This window comes from Ranitomeya variabilis, chromosome 5 (genome assembly GCF_051348905.1).
Source record: "Ranitomeya variabilis isolate aRanVar5 chromosome 5, aRanVar5.hap1, whole genome shotgun sequence".
In the NCBI taxonomy this organism is placed as follows: Eukaryota; Metazoa; Chordata; class Amphibia; order Anura; family Dendrobatidae; genus Ranitomeya; species Ranitomeya variabilis.
In genome coordinates, this window is record NC_135236.1 from 573,047,231 (window position 1) to 573,068,655 (window position 21,425).

The following is a 21,425-nucleotide window of genomic DNA, read 5'->3' on the forward strand; positions in this document are numbered from 1 at the left end:
AATAAACAAAGAAATAACATTCTTTTTTGCTGCAGTGCATTTCACACTTCCAGGCTGATCTACAGTCCAAATGTCACAATGCCAAGTTAATTCCAAATGTGTAAACCTGCTAAATCTGCAGGGGGTTGAATACTACTTGTAGGCACTGTATATATATATATATATATATATATATATATATATATACAATCTACATGAGAAAATAGCAATGTATATACATATACGTATGTATAAGAATACATATACGTATGTATAAGAATACATACACACATGGACAAGAAGAAAAAATTGCTATAATGGTAAATCATAAAATCGAAAAAAGAATATAAAAAAGAAAAAAGAAAGAAAATAATAATGTTAAAAACAGAAAAATAATAGGAAGAACTTAATGAACTGACAGATGAATAATGTAATATTTTGTGATATTTGATATCTTCACTCCACTCGGCCCCCTCTATGGCCAAACGCCACACAGCTTATATGGCGCCCGACCAAAAAAGGCCAACCAGAACGAAAACACCACAGAGCAAATCAAATAAATCTGTGGCACAAACTATATCATTATAATCATACATAAATAGTGGTTAAGATATTACATAAAGCAAATATGTATCCAAGATGGTCCAAATATAATGTTGCCCATCATCAGGGGATACTTAGTGTCCATGTATAGCTGAAGATGACAGGCATTTCAAGTAGAAGTAGGCATCCGTGATAGTCACAATGTAATCGAATCCATCTTCAAAACTTAGTAGTCAATAATAAACTTTCTAAAAGTATAAAATAATGGCGTTAAAACATATAAAATTGAAATAAAATGAAATAAAATAAAAGTGACAGTGTGCAAAGAGGCTATATGTAAAGGCCACATAAAAAAGGGGGGGCATAGAAGGATCATAAAAAAGGAGCAAAAGATAGATGTTCATTCAGTCCATTGGGGAAAATAGTATCGAGTGTCCAAATCCACTTGGTTTCCATCATAGCCAAGCGTGAACTAATCTTTTCACCGCATTCACTAGGTTTAATTACGTCAATACCAGTTACTCTCAAGAGGGATGCATTACAGTTATGGAAAATTTTAAGATGCTTAGGTAGAGTTTTTAAAATAGTAATGTCATCAATCTCCTTGGCCGCTTGAATGCCCAGAACATGTTCGCGGGTGCGGACTTTTAATTGTCTTGTTGTCATCCCTACATAAATCAAGGCACATGGGCAGGTGGCATAATAAATAACTGCCTTGGTTTTACAAGATATTATATTTTTAATATCATAAGTGCTGGTCCCCTTTGAATTTGAAAAGGTCTGAGTTTTTTCAATATTCGGACATGCCACACATCCCTTGCATGGTCTACAACCAGGGGAATCCTTGAAATGAGAAAAAAAAGTAGGGACTATAGGATCATGATGATAGTGACTCCTAACAAGGTAGTTAGAGGTAGTAGATTAGAATAGTAATGTGGGCGTTCAAACCCTGTGTACGCGGATGAGAGAATGAGTACTTTCTTTTCCTAATGAGAGTCTCTTGTAGGGTGAGCTGGACTGGAGAGCTGCATATGGTGGAACTAGCGGTGGTGGTGGTGGTGGACATGGCGGATTGAGAGAGGGTTGGTGATGGTATTCTTGATGTTGGCCTACATACAGTGTTTCCTACCAATAACCTTGTGATTCCCTGACTGCTTTGGCCTTGCAACGATACCTCCACATTTGCTGCTGGTGGTGTCCTAACCGGTGGGTTTACAGTGAGAGTAGCAATGTAGCGTTGCTGACTACCTTCATTCCGAGCAGGTGCACCAACGGTACGGGACGTTTAGCAGTTAGTCCAGGCTTGCAAGTGCATGCTGGTTAAATGTCTAAGCATACACGTTGTATTTAAATTTTGAAGATTCTTCCCTCTGCTAAAGGTCTTTGAGCATTTCTTACAGATAACTTTGCACTGATCATTCGGATCTTGGTTAAAAAATTGCCACACTACACTGTTCCTACTATGGAATACCTTTTCAGGCATTGCATGCTGTGCTACTTTCACCAGATGGCCACGCTGTCCTAAAACTGTTTTTGTTTTAGACAAACATTTTTGGCCTGATACGGGCCTGCCAGATGACAGCTGTTGCGATGTAGATGGCTGCTGCGGATCATCCTCCTCTGCTTCTGAGCTACTTGCAGCAGCACCCTCTTCCCCCAAAGGCTGCCAATCTGGGTCAACAACTGGGTCATCTATCACCTCCTCTTCAATGTTATGTGCACCTTCCTCTGTGTCACCGTGTAAGGTGCTATAGCGTTCAGCACAGGGCACCATAGTCTCATCAGGGTCAGATTCTGGCTCAGTACACTGCAAGGGCAATGTAGTGATCTGAGTCAATGGAACAGCATAATAATCTAGCTGTGGCTGTGCATCAGTGCACTCCACATCCGATTTATCTTGTAATGGGCAGTTAACAATTTCCCTTTCTAACCCAGGCACGGTATGTGTAAAGAGCTCCATGGAGTAACCTGTAGTGTCGCCTGACGCATCCTTCACTTTTGGTTTGGGTGAAGGACACAAGGAAACATCTTGTTCCTGACTGGGAGCATCCACTGACGACTCGCTGCTTTTATATTTGTAACTTTCTGAAGAGGAGGCGAAAGAGCTAGAGGCTGAGTCAGCAAGGAAAGCCAAAACTTTTTCCTGCTGCTCCGGCTTTAAAAGCTGTTTTTCTACTCCCAGATAAGGGAGCCTTCGAGGCCTTATGTAGCCAGATGATGACGCTGGCTCCACACCTCCAGCCTTAGGCGCTATTGTGCTTTTCCCACTACCACCAGATGCACCACCACCACCACCACCATTAGTACCAGCTGGCAATGACTGCCCACGGGCTCTTCCACCAGACTTCCTCATTTTTTGGAAAATCTAACCAAAATAACAACCGTTATATGGTACTGTAAAACAAGGTAGAAGGTGTATATTAACTTGTTGAGTGGCTGGCTGATATACGGCAAACTAACAGGACTGAAGTATATCCACTTTGTGAGAATTTGAATCACACTTTTTTTTGGGAGACTGAACCAAAACTCAGGCCCAGTGTATAAAGCAACACAATTTAAGTGGCAAAAAGTGGCTGGCTGATATACCACAAACTAACAGGACTGAAGTTTATCCACTTTTTGAGAATTTGAATCTCACTTTTTTAGGGGGGAGACTGAACCAAAACTCAGGCCCAGTGTATAAAACAACACAATGTAAGTGGCAGAAAGTGGCTGGCTGATATACGACAAACTAACAGGACAGAAGTATATCCACTTTGTGAGAATTTTAATCTCACTTTTTTTTTGGAGACTGAACCAAAACTCAGGCCCAGTGTATAAAACAACACAATGTAAGTGGCAGAAAGTGGCTGGAAGATATATGAAAAAATACAAGGACTGTAGTACAATTTCAATCTCCCTACAATGATCTCAAGACAAGTATGGCAGCAATAAAAGGACTCCTGCACACAAAAGTGTGGACAAATAAACAAGATAACTGTGCAGAAAGGAGTAACAGGATTTTTGCTTTAAAAAAAGCAGTTGGTTTGCACAGCAGAGTGCAAACAGCAAAGCAGCTATCAGGGAGCCTTATAATGCAGCCTAATAAGCTACGGAGCTGATGCACAAAAATATAGCCTCCACTGTCCCTGCAAAAAAAAAAGTGGTGTTGGACAGTGGAAATCGCTACAGCACAAGCAGTTTGGGGGTTAATCTTCCCTCCCAAACTATATCCCTTCTTCTGATGAAGCTGCAGCAACCTCTCCCTATGCTAAGATCGGCAGAAGTAAGATGGCGGTCGGCGTGCACGCCCCTTAATAGCCCCTGTGATGTGGCAGAAAGCAAGCCAATTACTGTCATGCCCTTCTCTAAGATGGTGGGGACCGAGACCTATGTCATCACGCTGACCGCACTCTGCGTCCTCCTTCACTGGCTGAAAAATGGCGCTGAAAGCATCCTACGAAACAGATCGCCGACCACATGGCCGATCTCACACTAGGATCGGGTCGGGTTTCATGAAACCCGACTTTGCCGAAAGTCGGTTTTAGGGGTCGAGTTCCCGCCTCTGCACAGGGGGAATCTCGATCCATCTCCGCTGCGGTCTTCCATTCTTCTCCTGCCACAGTGGAGCCTGCTCAGCGGAGGCATCAGTCCCAGCATCTCGCTCAGTCTGACTCTGTACAAAAAGTTACTGCTGTTTTCCCTGCTTCTGCCATTGAAGTCAGTGCTGGGCAGCGGCGAGCAGATGCTTCAGGGACTAAGTCCTGCTTTTTTCATTCTGAGCATGCCCAGAGCAAGATCTCTCAGTGGAGATCGAGGGTCACATGATCAGATACTGCAGCTTAGGCCATTGGTTCATCTAGGAAGGTCCTGAACATGCTGCAACTATTTAAGGCTCGCATGGCCGCACATCTAAGTTATGTACTTTGCGCCAGTGTGGTCATGTATGATTGTGTTCAGGGACCCGGATGAAATAAGCACCTAGAATGCTGGCACCTCTGGCGAGGAGTGTTATGATCCTAGTGGCAAGGATCACAAATCTGACTAGCTAAGAAACTGAACCGACGACTAGCTCTGGGGAAGTGGTAACTGAATTGACCGCAACCTGATCCTATCCGCAAACAACTATAAGTAGCCGTGGAACGTTACCTGGAAATCCTAGACGTCTCGTCACGGCCTGAGAAACTGACTATTCCTAGAGAGAAAGTAAGTCCTCACTTGCCTCAGAGAAATGACCCCCAAAGATATAGAAAAGCCCCCCACAAATATTAACGGTGAGTTAAGGGGAAAGCACATACGCAGAGATGAAATAGATTTAGCAAATGAGGCCCACTAACACTAGATAGCAGAAAATAGGAAGAGAACTGTGCGGTCAATGAAAAACCCTATTCAAAATATCCACGCAGAGATTGCTCGAGCCCCCGCACCAACTAACAGTGCGGGGGAAGCAACTCCGTACCCCAGAGCTTACCAGCAGCAAGAAATCACATATTAGCAAGCTGGACTAAACTCATCATAAACAGAAATCATATTGCAGACAGATGAGCAAAAAATAATCAAACAGAACTTAGCTTCTCATGAAGAGACAGAAAACCAAGATAGTCAGGAGTAATCAGAATAGCACTGAATACATCGACAGCCGGCAACAAGTGGAGGTGAAGCAGAGCTAAATAGGAACCTCCCTAGTGAATAACGAGGCAGCTGATCCAGCCACAGACCCGCAGGATAACAAACAAAGCCACCAGGGGGAGCCCAAAAATAAAACTCACGCAATACCACCTGTGACCACAACAGGGAGCCCGAAAACAGAGTTCACAACAGTACCCCCCCCTTGAGGAGGGGTCACCAAACCCTCATCAAAAAACCCCAGGGCGATCAGGGTGAGCCACATGGAAGGCACGAGCCAAATCGGCCGCATGAACATCAGAGGCGACAACCCAGGAATTATCCTCCTGACCATAGACCTTCCACTTAACCAAATACTGAAGCCTCCGTCTAGAAACACGAGAATCCAAGATCTTCTCCACCACGTATTCCAATTCACCCTCAACCAGCACAGGGGCAGGAGGCTCAACCGAAGGAACCACAGGCACCACATACCTCCGCAACAACGACCGATGGAACACATTATGAATAGCAAACAATGCTGGGAGGTCCAGACGAAATGACACAGGGTTAAGGACTTCCAAAATCTTATAAGGACCGATAAACCGAGGCTTGAACTTAGGAAAGGAGACCTTCATAGGAACAAAGCGAGAAGACAACCACACCAAGTCCCCAACGCGAAGTCGGGGACCCACACAGCGACGGCGGTTGGCAAAGCGCTGAGCCTTCTCTTGTGACTGCTTCAAATTGTCCACCACATGATCCCAAATCTGATGCAACCTATCCACCACAATATCCACTCCAGGACAGTCAGAAGGCTCTACCTGACCCGAGGAAAAATGAGGATGAAACCCCGAATTACAAAAAAAAGGAGAAACCAAAGTAGCAGAACTAGCCTGATTATTAAGGGCAAACTCGGCCAATGGCAAAAAAGTGACCCAGTCGTCCTGGTCAGCAGAAACAAAACATCTTAAATAAGTTTCCAAGGTCTGATTAGTTCGCTCGGTTTGGCCATTCGTCTGAGGATGGAAGGCCGACGAAAAAGACAAATCAATGGCCATCTTAGCACAAAAGGTCCGCCAAAATCTAGACACAAACTGGGATCCTCTGTCGGAAACAATATTTTCAGGGATCCCGTGCAAACGAACCACATTTTGAAAAAAACAGTGGAACCAACTCGGAGGAGGAAGGCAACTTAGGCAAGGGCACCAAATGGACCATCTTAGAAAAACGATCACACACCACCCAGATGACAGACATTCTCTGAGAGTCAGGGAGATCTGAAATAAAATCCATGGAAATGTGCGTCCAAGGCCTCTTTGGGACAGGCAAAGGTAACAACAAACCACTGGCACGAGAACAGCAAGGCTTAGCCCGAGCACAAATTCCACAAGACTGCACAAAGGAACGCACATCCCGCGACAAGAAAGGCCACCAAAAGGACCTGGCCACCAAATCTCTGGTACCAAATATTCCAGGATGGCCAGCCAACACCGAAGAATGAACCTCGGAAATGACTCTACTGGTCCATCTATCTGGGACAAACAGTCTATCCGGTGGACAACGATCAGGTCTATCCGCCTGAAACTTCTGCAACACTCGTCACAAATCTGGGGAGATGGCGGACAAAATCACCCCTTCTCTGAGGATACAAGCCGGCTCTGAATCTCCAGGAGAGTCAGGCACAAAACTCCTAGACAGAGCATCAGCCTTCACATTCTTCGAACCAGGCAGGTACGAGACCACGAAATCAAAACGAGAGAAAAACAACGACCAACGAGCCTGTTTAGGATTCAGCCGCTTGGCCGACTCGAGATAAATCAGATTTTTGTGATCAGTCAAGACCACCACACGATGCTTAGCTCCCTCAAGCCAATGTCGCCACTCCTCAAATGCCCACTTCATAGCCAACAACTCCCGATCCCACAGCCGCAGGAGACCAATTAGTAACATCAGAACCCTTCTTGGTCAAATCCGTCAAAGGCTTAACAACACCAGAAAAATTAGCGATGAAGCGACGGTAAAAATTTGCAAAACCCAAGAACTTCTGAAGACTCTTAACAGATGTAGGCTGAGTCCAGTCATGAATAGCCTGAACCTTGACTGGGTCCATCTCAATAGTAGAAGGAGAAAAAATGAAACCCAAAAAAGAAACCTTCTGGACTCCAAAAAGACATTTTGAGCCCTTCACAAATAAAGCATTGGCAAGCAGGACCTGAAACACCATCCTGACCTGCTTAACATGGGACTCCCAATCATCAGAAAAAAACAGAATATCATCCAGATACACAATCATAAATTTATCCAGATATTCGCGGAAGATGTCGTGCATGAAGGACTGAAAGACAGAAGGAGCGTTAGAAAGTCCAAAAGGCATCACCAAGTACTCAAAGTGGCCTTCGGGCATATTAAATGCAGTTTTCCATTCATCACCCTGCTTAATATGCACAAGGTTATAAGCACCACGAAGATCTATCTTGGTGAACCAACTAGACCCCCTAATGCGAGCAAACAGATCAGATAACAATGGCAAAGGATACTGAAATTTGACCGTGATCTTATTTAGAAGGCGATAATCAATACAAGGTCTCAGGGAACCATCCTTCTTAGTCACAAAAAAGAACCCCGCACCAAGAGGGGAGGAGGGGCGAATAAGTCCTTTCTCCAAAGACTCCTTTATATAACTCCGCATAGCAGCATGCTCCGGCACTGACAAATTGAAGAGTCGTCCCTTAGGAAACTTACTACCAGGAATCAAATTTATAGCACAATCACAATCCCTATGAGGAGGTAGAGAAATGAGTTTGGGCTCATCAAATACATCCTGGTAGTCCGATAAAAACGCAGGGACTTCAGAAGGAGTGGATGAAGCAATTGACACCACAGGAGCGTCGCCATGAATTCCTTGGCAACCCCAACTTGACACAGACATTGCTTTCCAATCCAGGACTGGATTATGAGTCTGCAACCATGGCAGACCCAACACGACGACATTATGCAAATTATGCAGTACAAGAAAGCGAATCACCTCCTGATGAACAGGAGTCATGCACATGGTCACTTGCGTCCAGTACTGAGGTTTATTCATAGCCAATGGTGTAGCATCAATTCCCCTTAGTGGAATAGGGAATTTTAAAGGCTCCAAAACAAAACCACAGTGCCTGGCAAATGACAAATCCATCAGACTTAGGGCAGCACCTGAATCCACAAAAGCCATAACCGGGTAAGATGACAGGGAACAAATCAGGGTAACAGACAAAATGAACTTAGGCTGTAAAGTACCGATGGTGACAGACTTATCAATCTTTTTTGTGCGCTTAGAGCATGCTGAGATAACATGAGCTGAGTCACCACAGTAAAAGCACAACCCATTTTGCCGTCTATAATTTTGCCGTTCACTTCTGGTCAGAATTCTATCACATTGCATAGACTCAGGTGTCTGTTCAGAAGACACCGCCAAATGGTGCGCAGGTTTGCGCTCCCGCAAACGCCGATCAATCTGAATGGCCAGAGTCATTGACTCATTCAGACCTGCAGGCGTAGGGAACCCCACCATGACATTCTTAATGGCTTCAGAAAGACCTTTTCTGAAATTTGCAGCCAGGGCACACTCATTCCATTGAGTAAGCACCGACCATTTCCGAAATTTCTGGCAATACACCTCTGCTTCATCTTACCCCTGAGAGAGGGCCAACAAAGCTTTTTCAGCCTGGTTCTCAAGATTAGGTTCCTCATAGAGCAATCCAAGGGCCAGAAAAAACGCATCCACACTGAGCAATGCAGGATCCCCTGGCGCCAATGCGAAGGCCCAATCTTGAGGGTCGCCGCGCAAGAAAGAAATAATAATCTTAACTTGCTGAACGGAATCACCAGAGGAACGAGGTTTCAAAGAAAGAAACAACTTGCAATTGTTCTTAAAATTCAGGAACCTAGATCTATCTCCAGAAAACAACTCCGGAATAGGTATTCTAGGCTCTGACATAGGACTGTGAACAACAAAATCCTGAATACTTTGTACCCTTGCAGCAAGATGATCTACACTGGAGGCCAAACTCTGGATATCCATGTCAGCAGCTGAATTCAGAGCCACACCAAGATTAAGAGGAGGAGAGAGGCTAGACACACAGCAGCTAGACACACAGAAACAAACAAAAAAAAAAACTCAAGGCTTCTCTTCTCCTGCTTCTGCCATGCAATTAACACTTTACTGGCCGGCTGTACTGTTATGATCCTAGTGGCAAGGATCGCAAATCTGACTAGCTAAGAAACTGAACCGACGACTAGCTCTGGGGAAGTGGTAACTGAATTGACCGCAACCTGATCCTATCCGCAAACAACTATAAGTAGCCGTGGAACGTTACCTGGAAAACCTAGACGTCTCGTCACGGCCTGAGAAACTGACTATTCCTAGAGAGAAAGTAAGTCCTCACTTGCCTCAGAGAAATGACCCCCAAAGATATAGAAAAGCCCCCCACAAATATTAACGGTGAGTTAAGGGGAAAGCACATACGCAGAGATGAAATAGATTTAGCAAATGAGGCCCACTAACACCAGATAGCAGAAAATAGGAAGAGAACTGTGCGGTCAATGAAAAACCCTATTCAAAATATCCACGCAGAGATTGCTCGAGCCCCCGCACCAACTAACGGTGCGGGGGAAGCAACTCCGTACCCCAGAGCTTACCAGCAGCAAGAAATCACATATTAGCAAGCTGGACTAAACTCATCATAAACAGAAATCATATTGCAGACAGATGAGCAAAAAATAATCAAACAGAACTTAGCTTCTCATGAAGAGACAGAAAACCAAGATAGTCAGGAGTAATCAGAATAGCACTGAATACATCGAGAGCCGGCAACAAGTGGAGGTGAAGCAGAGCTAAATAGGAACCTCCCTAGAGAATAATGAGGCAGCTGATCCAGCCACAGACCCGCGAGACAACAAACAAAGCCACCAGGGGGAGCCCAAAAATAAAACTCACACAATACCACCTGTGACCACAAGAGGGAGCCCGAAAACAGAGTTCACAACAGAGGAGTTTGTGTGTTTGAGTATTCAGGGACCTGGCTGAAATAAGCCCCTAGAATCCTGGCACCTCCGGCTAGGAGTTTTGTGTGCGTGCATGACCACTGACTGCTCTCATTTGGGTATTTAGCCTGTGCCACTGTGAAGTCTAACAGGGCGCAGTGCTTTGAGTTCACGGCTACTCTGTGAAGTAACAGAGTTAGCTCATACCACCATATAGTTCCGCCGTTTGCTAGCAGCAGGTTCGCCTGCACGGTGGACCCCGGGCTGCGAACGCATCTATTATATTAAAATCTCTATATTCATTCGGTGCGTTCCGCTAGCCCTAACATAATACTAGCGTGAGGGTCTGGCTAGTAAATGGCGGACATTCAGCAATCTTTGCGGTATATCCAGTAGTTGGAGGGTAGGTTGGCGGCTCTCGAGAGCTCAACCTCAGCTGTGGATGTAACCGCGGTTGCTGTACAGGCTGCTAGCGTGGCTGCAGCAACCTTGTCCACTGCCACCCCTGTTCTGACATTATCTTGCCTCCCGCTACCAGAAAAATGTTCTGGAGATAGCAAATCCTGTAGGGGATTCGTGAGTCAGTGCTCTATTTACCTCGAGCTCCTGGCTGCACGTTTTCCCACAGAGCGGGCTAAGGTGGGATTTATTGTGTCTCTCTTGTCAGGCAGGGCATTGGAATGGGCTACACCACTGTGGGAGCGTGGCGATCATGTGGTGCAGAGTGCTCCATTGTTCCTGAGCTCTTTGAAACAGGTCTTTTTGGGACCTCGAGTCACCCATGACACGGCGCTCCAACTGGTGGCATTAACTCAGCGTGTGTCCTTGGTCAGCCATTTTGCCGTCCAGTTCCGTACATTAGCTTCTGAGCTGGAGTGGTCGGATAAAGTCCTTATCCCCATATTTTGGAGGGGGCTGGCTAATCACGTGAAGGATGCTCTGGCCACTAGGGAGATTCCTGTCACACTGGAGGAATTAATAACTGTCTCTACTCGTATTGACCTCCATTTTAACAAACGGAGGTTAGAGCGAGCCCAGTTGTAGGCAGAGGTTTCAGCTGGCTCCCACCTTCGCCAAACCTCTGGAATCTCCGGTCCTGGTTCCTGAGTCACATGAGGCCATGGAAGTGTCACGAGCGGGATCTAAGTCCCGGACCGCTTGTGCACTCAAGGTCTGTCATGTCTGCCAGCAGTCAGGACATCTTGCCACCAGATGTCCCCAGCGGTCGAGTAAATGTCAGCGTCTAGTGGTAGTAGGTGGAGGTACACTAGACACGGCGATGTTTGCCTCCAAATTATCCTTTAAGGGGACAATTATTATAGGCTCATCCTCCCACTCAGTAGAGCTCTGCGTGGATTCTGGGGCGGAGGGCAATTTTATGTCTTCAGCCTTCGCCCAACGTCACGCAATACCCCTGGTTATGCTAGCTCAACCAGTAACGGTACGAGTGGTGAATGGGTCGACACTGCCCTCACAGATAACACACCAGACCATCCCTTTTACTCTGTCCATGTCGCCATCCCATCAGGAGAATGTATCTCAGATCGTCATTCCTGAGGGAATAGATGAGGTCCTGTTGGGGATACCATGGCTACGGTACCACTCTCCTCCTATCGAGTGGTCCTCAGGCACAATTTTGGGTTGGGGTGAATCTTGTGGGGGTAGGTGTCAGAGGGAGTGCGTTCAGGTTGCTACTACAGAGGTACCCGCAGATCTATCCTCTCTCCCCAAGCAATATTGGTCTTATGCGGATGTGTTCTCCAAAAAGGCGGCGGAGACCCTTCCGCCCCATCGCCCCTATGACTGTCCCATTGACCTCTTGACTGGTGCTGAGCCTCCCCGGGGTCGAGTCTATCCGTTATCTCTCCCGGAGACGGAGGCAATGTCTCAGTACATTCAAGTGAATCTGGCAAGAGGGTTCATCAGGAAGTCATTGTCACCTGCTGGGGCTGGGTTCTTCTTCGTGCAGAAGAAGAATGGGGAACTGCGTCCATGCATATATTACAGGGGTCTTAACGCCATCACTGTTAAGAATAAGTATCCTTTGCTTCTGATATCTGAGCTCTTCGATAGGCTTCGTGGAGCAAGGGTATTTACTAAATTAGATCTGCGGGGTGCTTACAACCTGATTCGCATCCGTGAAGGGGACGAATGGAAGACGGCTTTTAACACCAGGGATGGGCACTATGAATATCTGGTGATGCCCTTCGGGCTCTGCAATGCCCCAGCCATTTTCCAAGACTTTGTGAACGACATCTTCTGGGTTATGCTCTCCACCTTGGTCGTAGTCTATCTGGATGATATTCTCATCTACTCTCCAGATATTGACTCCCACCGGAGAGATGTTTGCAAAGTCTTTGATCTCCTACGTGCAAAGTCCCTCTGTGCCAAGTTGGAGAAGTGTGTTTGAGCAGGAGTCCTTACCTTTCCTTGGGTATATCATCTCCGCCCAGGGATTGGCTATGGATCCTGCCAAACTACAGGCTGTGATGGACTGGCAGGAATCCCATTCTCTTAAAGCAGTGCAGCGCTTTATGGGGTTCATTAATTATTATCACCAGTTCATTCCACACTTCTCAACTTTGGTAGCTCCCTTGGTTGCCCTCACCAAGAATGGAGCAAATCCCAAATTGTGGTCTGAGGAGGTCTCCAAGACCTTTAAATCCATTAAGTCACACTTCGCTAGCGCTCCCATCCTACATTGCCCCGATGTTGATAAGCCATTTATCATGGAGGTTGATGCCTCATCTGTTGGTGCTGGAGCAGTCCTCTTCCCAAAGGATGCTCAAGGTCGGAAGCATCCTTGCTTCTTCTTTTCTAAGACCTTCTCACTAGCAGAGAGGAATTATTCCATCGGGGACAGGGAGTTGCTAGCCATGAAGTTGGCTTTCTCGGAGTGGAGACATCTCTTGGAGGGAGCTCGTTTTCCCTTCCAAGTCTTCGCAGATCATAAAAATTTGGTGCACCTGAAGACAGCCCAGCGGTAAAATTCTCGCCAGGCCAGATGGTCCTTGTTCTTCTCCTGGTTCCATTTCACCCTCCATTTTTTTTTCTTGGGAGAAGAACATTTGTGCCAACGCTCTCTCTCGCTCCATTGTGTCATCTGTGGAGGAGGAAGAGGAGCCTCGGCTTATTGTCCCCACTGAGAGCCTGAGAACTGTGGCCCCGGTTTCGCTAGAGTCTGTGCCTCCGGGCAAGACTTTTGTACCATCCAGTTTGCGACCGGAGGTTCTCTCTTGGGCACACTCGTCCAGGGTGGGTGGACATTTTGGTTCCAAAAGGACATCTGAGATACTGGCGAGGACATACTGGTTTCCGCATATGGCTCGTGATGTCGCAGACTATGTTCGAGCGTGTGTCTCTGGCACCAAGAATAAGTCCCCTTGGCAACGGCCAGCTGGGTTGCTTTACCCTCTGCCGGTGGCAAACAGGCCCTGGGAGATGGTTGGGATGGACTTTGTGGTGGGCTTACCCAAGTCTCGTAACTGCACCATTATCTGGGTGATCACCGACCATTTTTCCAAAATGGTTCATTTAGTGCCTCTTCCACGGCTACCTTCTGCACGGGCTCTGGCAGCCTTGTTCATCAAGCATATCTTTCGCTTACACGGTATGCCGGACAAGATTGTCAGTGACCGGGGTCCCCAGTTTGCATCTCGATTCTGGAGGGAGCTTTGTCGTCTACTCAGTATTGAGTTAAATCTCTCCTCAGCTTATCATCCCGAGACAAATGGGTTGGTTGAGAGGGCCAATCAGATTATGGTCACTTATTTATGACATTTTGTTTCTGCCAGGCAGGATGACTGGGCATCCTTGTTACCGTGGGCAGAGTTTGCTCTTAACAACGCTGTAGCCGACTCCACCGGTCAGACTCCTTTCCTCCTTAATTACGGCCAACATCCGCAGGTTCCTGTGCCCATGCCTGTGTCCTCTGCTGATTCCAGGATGGCATACTGGGCAGTGGAGGCACAAGACATTTGGGACCGCACTCAGGATGCTATCCGGGCCTCCAAGGAGAGAATGAGGTCCTCCGCCGATGCACATCGGCGCCCTTTCCTGACCTTTGCTCCTGGCGGCAACTTAGTGTGGCTCTCCGCTCGTAACATCAGGCTGCGTGTTGAGTCCACTAAGTTTGCACCTCGCTACTTGGGTCCCTTCAAGGTCCTCGAACAGGATCCTGTGGTCTACCGTCTAGCCCTTCCTCCATGCCTAGGTATCACTGACACCTTTCATGTGTCCCTCCTTAAGCCCGTATACATGTCCCGGTTTTCTGAGTCATCTGCCGGGACATCAGGTTCGTCTACGGACGATTAGGTGAACGCTATTTTATCGGGTGTAAGGTGGTTCGTGGCAAAAAAATTTATTTGGTGGACTGGAAGTGTTACGGTCCTGAGAGCCTGCTGAGCACATTCAGGCTCCGCAGCTCATTGCTGCCTTCGAACGTAGCGAGGCCCAAGGGGCAGGGCGTAGGAGGGGGGGTGATGTTAGGGGTCGAGTTCCCACCTCTGCACAGGGGGAATCTCGGTCAATCTCCACTGCGGTCTCCCATTCTTCTCCTGCCGCAGTGGAGCCTGCTCAGCAGAGGTGTCAGTCCCAGCATCTCACTCAGTCTGACTCTGTACAAAGAGTTACTGCTGCTTTCCCTGCTTCTGCCATTGAAGTCAGTGCTGGGCAGCAGCGACCAGACGCTTCTGGGACTAAGTCCTGCTTTTCTCGTTCTGAGCATGCCCAGAGCAAGATCTCTCAGTGGAGATCGAGGGTCACATGATCAGATACTGCAGCTTAGGCCATTGGTCCTTCTAGGAAGGTCCTGAACATTCTGCAACTATTTAAGGCTCGCATGGCCGCACGGCCATGCGCTAGTATTGTTCTAAGTTATGTACTTTGCGCCAGTGTGGTCATGTATGATTGTGTTCAGGGACCTGGCTGAAATAAGCCCCTAGAATGCTGGCACCTCCGGCGAGGAGTTTGTGTGTTTGAGTATTCAGGGACCTGGCTGAAATTACCCCCTAGAATGCTGGCACCTCCGGCTAGGAGTTTTGTGTGCATGCATGACCACTGACTGCTCTTGTTTGGGTATTTAGCCTGTGCCACTGTGAAGTCTAACAGGGCGCAGTGCTTTGAGTTCACGGCTACTCTGTGAAGTTACAGAGTTAGCTCATACCACCATATAGTTCTGCCGTTTGCTAGCAGCAGGTTCGCCTGCACGGTGGACCCCGGGCTGCGAACGCATCTATTACAAAAAAATCTCTATATTCATTCGGTGCGTTCCGCTAGCCCTAACAGTCGGCGATTTTTGAATTTGTCCGATCCGTTTTGCTCAACCCTAGTCTCCTTCCCTACACATGTTACAACCATGTCCAATTCCTTAACCTAGCACAGCATTCAGCTGTGCCAACCCCAGTCCCTGTACAACAAGAGAAAGCACCCAACCACCCAGCCACAGGCCCAACCACTAAATGAGCACATTTCCAAACTGTTTTCCCTGGAAATGATGCCATTTTGGCTTGTGAACAATGAGGCTTTTGGCAATATCATGGCAGCAGCTGTCCTTTGGTACTCAGACACCAGCTTCCCCTATTCTTCCTAGTACTGTACAAGAAAGGGAAGGGGGAGAAAGAGCCAGCTCACCAACAGTGTAGCAGCAGGAACAAGCTGGACCACATGCTCAACTTAGTGGTTTCCTAAAAGCCTAACCAGATTTCCCTGAGCTACTTGTGAAGGTACACTGGATGTGCTTCCATTTCAGCAGTCAGTTACAACTGCCACTGGTCTGGCAGTGCTGCAGCAATGCTTGCAAGTGCCAGCTCACCGTTTGGTGTACAACATAACTATGCTCTGGTACTCTACATTACATATGTTGGCAAGGCTTTGTGAGTAGCAGAGGGCAGTAGTTAAATACCAGCTACAACATGTCTGTTTGTATTCTGGTCAGCCACTGCACATAACAACTGATGAGTGGGCATGGATGTCTGACATCTGGGAGATTCTTCAAACCTTAAGGAATCAAGCAAGATGTTGAGCGTTGATGATGCCATAATCAACATTACCAACACACTTCTGTGCCTACTCAAACGCTTGCTGATCACAATAAAAGAGGTAGCTTTGCATGAGGACCTGGGGGAGATGGAAAAAGAAAGTACACAGGGTTATACTACCCAGCCCAGTCTCTTCTCATCACAGATTGGGTGATAATGAGGAGGAGGTGTCTGAGGACAAGGAAGAACAGGAGATGGTTGTCTGCACTACAGAGGGTACTACCAACACCAACTTGATCCTGTCTGTTCAGCGTAGGTAGACTGAAGAGGGGTAGAAGGAGGAGAGGGAGGAGGAGATAGAGTCATCCTCTTTGTGGGGGCAGGGAAGCCTTGCCTGTTTAGAGTCTGGCAAAAATGTCTGCCTTTCCTGTGACCATCATGTTAAATGCATTTTGGCCAACACTAATTACTGGTTAATCACCTGTCTTAGCCCAGCCTATAAGGAGAACTTTCCATCTCTCCTTACTGCGATGGAGAAGGCTTGTAAAATGGTTCAATACCAGAAAGCCCTATTTGAGCAACTAGTACAAAAATTTTCATTGGACAGTGTTGGTCGTAGAGGTCATAGATCCTTGTGCAACTAAGAAGGAGAGATGAGGGAGGCCCACAGCAGGTCCAACAGAGGCAGGGGAACACTTAATGTCTGGGACAGCTTTATTAGACCCTCCCAGGCTTTGATTTGCAAGATATTTTGACAAGGAGAGAAACGTTTTTGAAGATGGTGAAGGAGAAACTTGCCAATCTCAATAGTGTCCTCCGTGTTTCTTCTGTGCCATATGACTATTGGGTATCCAAGCTAATCACGTGGCATGACTTCCACATCATGGAGGTTCTGGCCTGTCCTACCACTAGGGTTTTGTCAGGGCAGGTTCTATTGCCCCTAGGTGCATCCGCCTGTCAACTGAAAATGCTGACAGGCTGACTCTTATCATAATAATCATCAGGTTTTTCTCACTCAAAATCTTTATAGGGTTATCAAGCAGCCCTCATATGAAATCTTTAAACAGTCATCAGGCGCCAATCATAAAATATTTATGGGGTCAATAGGCGGCCCTCACTCAAAAATTTTACAGGGTCATCAGGTGGCCCTCACTCAAAATCTTTATAGGGTCATTAAGCAGCTTTCACTTAAAATTTTTAGAGGGTCATCCTGTGGCCCTGGCTCTTAATTTTTCCAGGGTGTGTATGATGCCCTCCCACATAATTTTTACATGATGTGTATGAAGCTTTCTTCCACAATACTCTTACATATTTATATGTATACTCCCCAGGGGTAAATGTTTTTCAGCCCTTGTACTAAGTGCAACGGTTTTACCAGTCTAGGAGACCCACTCATCAAAAATGGGAAAAATGGGAAAACATATGTTGTCAGAGGCCCTCCTCTGTGTTTTCCATGGAGTACTGGAATCCCTCCTAATTTTTAGCAGCCATTTCACTTAGTTCATAGGCTTTACCAGTCTATAAGTCCGTGTGACATCTGTATGGCATCCATATGGTGAGATTTTCTCTCCGGCTTGCAAAATGGACATATAATGGATCCATGGGCTCAAATATCCGTGAATACAAATTGTAGCGTGGCTAAGGGCCATATCAGGAAATGGTTTGTCTCTGTGATGTAACCCGGAGTGTTTTCTTTAATGCACATAAGCACTAAGGGATTGTTTAGTACATTTGGGTCCGGGTTACGAGTAGCTGTGAGAGATGGGAGGGTCTGGCTACCCATATACCTCACCCCTGGGTAGGGGCATCACCATACCTCTATATGTGTTTGAGAACCTGCGGTGATGTCACAACCACGTGACTGATTATGTGATGGGTTCCTGGGTGTGGTTATAGCTATATAATGTAGGCTACTACTTAACATAGGACCTGTATGTGGGGAGGAGGAGGCCTCCAGTGTGTGTTGAGGCTCCAGGGCTGAGCCTGAAATATTGGACACTTATACTTTCTTTTTCCTGAGCCAAAGGCTATTTGTTTTTCTGTTTTGTTTGTGGGTTTGTGAATTAATAAACCCTGTAAACTTTTAAAAGAATGCGCCTCCTGATTGCCACCCACCGCACCTGAGCAAGTACAACCCCTACAATATGTACAGTCTAAATATATATATATATTATATATATCTTTATATTTCATACAGATAGCAGAATAACTGGTAATTCATTTGTCGGCTTTTGCTAAATCAATACAGAACCCAACAGGATATGAGTCACGGTTTACATACAGTAAACCATTGCATATCCATTAGATTTTTATATGTCCCTCACTAATAATGTTAGTAGTGTGTGTGTGTAAAATTTTGGAGCTGCAGGTGTTAAATTAAAGGATTAATTCACAGAAAAAACTAGCATGGGCTCCAGCGCAATTTTCACTGCCAGAGAGGGAAAGCCAGTGACTGAGGGCATATATTAGTAGCCTAGAGAGCGACTATGGTTATTGATCCCCCCTGGCTACAAAAATCTGCCCCCAGCCACCCCAGAAAAGGCGCATCTGTCTCTCTTCCCATTGCCCTGTGGCAGTGGCATAAGGGTAATAAGGGGTTAATGTCACTTTGCTATTGTAAGGTGACATTAAGCCTGGTTAATAATGGACACCTTATTGACACCTCTCCATTATTAATCCAATAGTATGAAAGCATTAAAAATACACACACATATTAAGAATCTTTATAGTCCTTTAATGAAATAATTAAACACACAGGTTTAACATCTTTATTTCACTCTCAATCCAAGCGAAGCCCTCGTTCTTCTGGTAAAAAGGAAAATAAAAAAGCAACAATATCCCATACCTGTCCGCCGTACAGTCAAGTCCCACGCCGCAATCTATATCAAGGGGTTAAATAGTTTACAACTGGGAGCAGTGCTAATGCTACCAGCCGGGCTGTAAACCATGAAGGAATGAATACAAATCTGCCTGTGCTAGCCTCTCCGCCTGACCAGACATGAACTCATTAGCGTGGGAAAGTTTCTGAACATTTTCCCATGCTGTCAAGTTCACCGCGTGAGGTGGGGAGTCAGCGCACCCTAAGTGACATCAGCGGTAGTCACTGAGATAACCTAGTCCATCTTCACCACATGCTCAGATAAGGTAGTAAAATGTTAAAACTAAATTTACAGGTGACTTCCAGTGGGTGTACTTTTATTTTCCCCTCTACTGTGTCATCTACTGTAGTAACAGGTGATGCGGAAATAATGTGAGAGATGGCCCGACTATTAAGAGGTGGAGGAGGCACTTTTTTTTCCTTCTTTCATTTTGCTTTATATGCAAGTTATTATACATGAAATATTATTTCCTAATATTTTTCGTTGTAAAATCAATTCTATTTTTGGTTTTGGATGTTTTATGTCAGTCCATAGAAGTGAAGTAATACTCTGACAACATCGTTCTCATCAGTGACCTAGGAGTCAGAGATTCGTAATCTTCCCCATGCTGTTCCCATTTCACTTGAGCTCTGTATTTATCCATTTCAAAGATTATCCTGCACATGCCCCAGTGCGTCTGTTAGGGTCTTTCGGAAAAATGTTCACGTTTCCATTGACATACAATATACTCGTAACTCGAGTCGAGCCAGTCCGAGCATCTAACCTGCTGAGTACCGAGCACTCAAGCATTTTGGTGCTTGATTATAACTAGTAATTTCCTAAGGTAATATTGCGTAAAGATTTTCTGTTTATCTAATATTTCTTTAGGAGAGTATTCCAGTGATGCCAAACATTGCTTGACAAAGTTTAATATTCATAGTCAAGAAGTAAAATATTATAAGATTTTATAAAAATAGCTTTGAATATAGCACCATAATCATTAAAACTATTTTTTATATTATAATATGGACTGTCACTGTTTAAATTCAAACATAAATTAAATGGAACCTGTCACCCCCCCCCAGTCATTTCAAACTAAAAAAGCCACCTTGTGCAGCAGTAGGGGTATGGGTCCACGTTCAGGAAACGCTGAGTTTTTGATGCAGCGTTGAGCAGCATGCATAACAAACACAGCGTCCAGATGTTACAGCATAGTGGAGGGGATTTCATGAAATCCTGTCTCCACTATGCAGTAAAAGACGCATGCGGCACACCCGAGAAAACTCACATGCGGCGCGTCTTTTAAGAACGCAGCATGTCCTTACATTGCAGAAAAAACTCAAGGCCAACGCAGGTGACCTGCCAGTGACCTTAGGTGCAAATCCTGAAGCAATCCTGAATGTGGACACATACCCTACTGCTGCATTCTGACAAGGTGGCTCTTTTAGGTCTGGGTGCTGTAACTTGAGAAATAATCAGTTTTATAATTTGTCTGAAATACCTGCTCCTCAGTCAAGTGGGCCGGCATTTCCCCCCTGCTTCAGACAGCACACAGCTGTCACTCACATCTTCTTGGCGCCGGGCACCGCCTCCTCCTCCTCCTCACCGCTGTTTTCAAAAGTACCCGGCGCCTGCGCTCTCATCCCCTGCCTGGTGCAGTCGCAGTGAGCGCTGGCCATCTTTCCTCGTATGCAGCCCAGCTGACTGCGCCTGCGCGGCCGCCCTGCCTGTGATTCCCAGCCCCACAATGTGAATAAATCATAAGTCACTGCGGGGCTGCACAAGGTGGCTCTTTTAGTTTGAAACGACTGGGGGGGGGGGGGGGGGGGTGACAGGTTCCCTTTAATCATAATGCAGATTCCAAGGATAGACATTGACATTAACCCCTTCACATCTGGGCCAGTTTCCATTTTTTCATTTTCACTTCTCCTTCCCTTTCTTCCAAGAGCCATAACTTTTTTATTTTTCCATCAATATAGCCTTATTGGGGCTTGTTTTTTGGTGGACAAGTTGTCCTTTTGACTTTCACTACTCTTTTTACCATATAGTGTCCTGGAAAACTGGAAAAAAAAATCAGAGGATGATGAAATTGCAAAAAATGTGCAATTCCACAATTGTTTTTTAAGTTGTTTATTTACCTTGTTCACTATATGGTAAAACTGACCTGTCAATATGATTCTCCAGGTCAGTATAAGAACTCAGACAGCAAACATGTATACTTTTTAAATTTAAGTAGTAAAAAAACATTTGGAAATTGGTATGAATTTCTTTTTTTTTTGCATTTGTGACATTTTCAGAGACAATTAGCTTTTTCATTTTTCCGGAGTTGGGGCTGTGTGAGGGCTTATTTCTTACAACCTGCGTTGACTTTTTACAGATATGATGTTTTGATTGCCTTTTATGCAAATGTTGAGGTGACCAAAAAAAACTAATTCTGTAGTTTTGATTTTTTTCG

The 21,425-nt window shown here is 45.8% G+C and overlaps 1 protein-coding gene across 2 annotated transcripts in view; it reads left to right on the forward strand.

Moving 5' to 3' along the window:
* LOC143773852 (teneurin-2-like) overlaps positions 1-21,425 on the forward strand; it is a 2,235,081-nt gene that overhangs the window by 1,078,015 nt on the left and 1,135,641 nt on the right. The gene's annotated exons all lie outside the window — the stretch shown is intronic.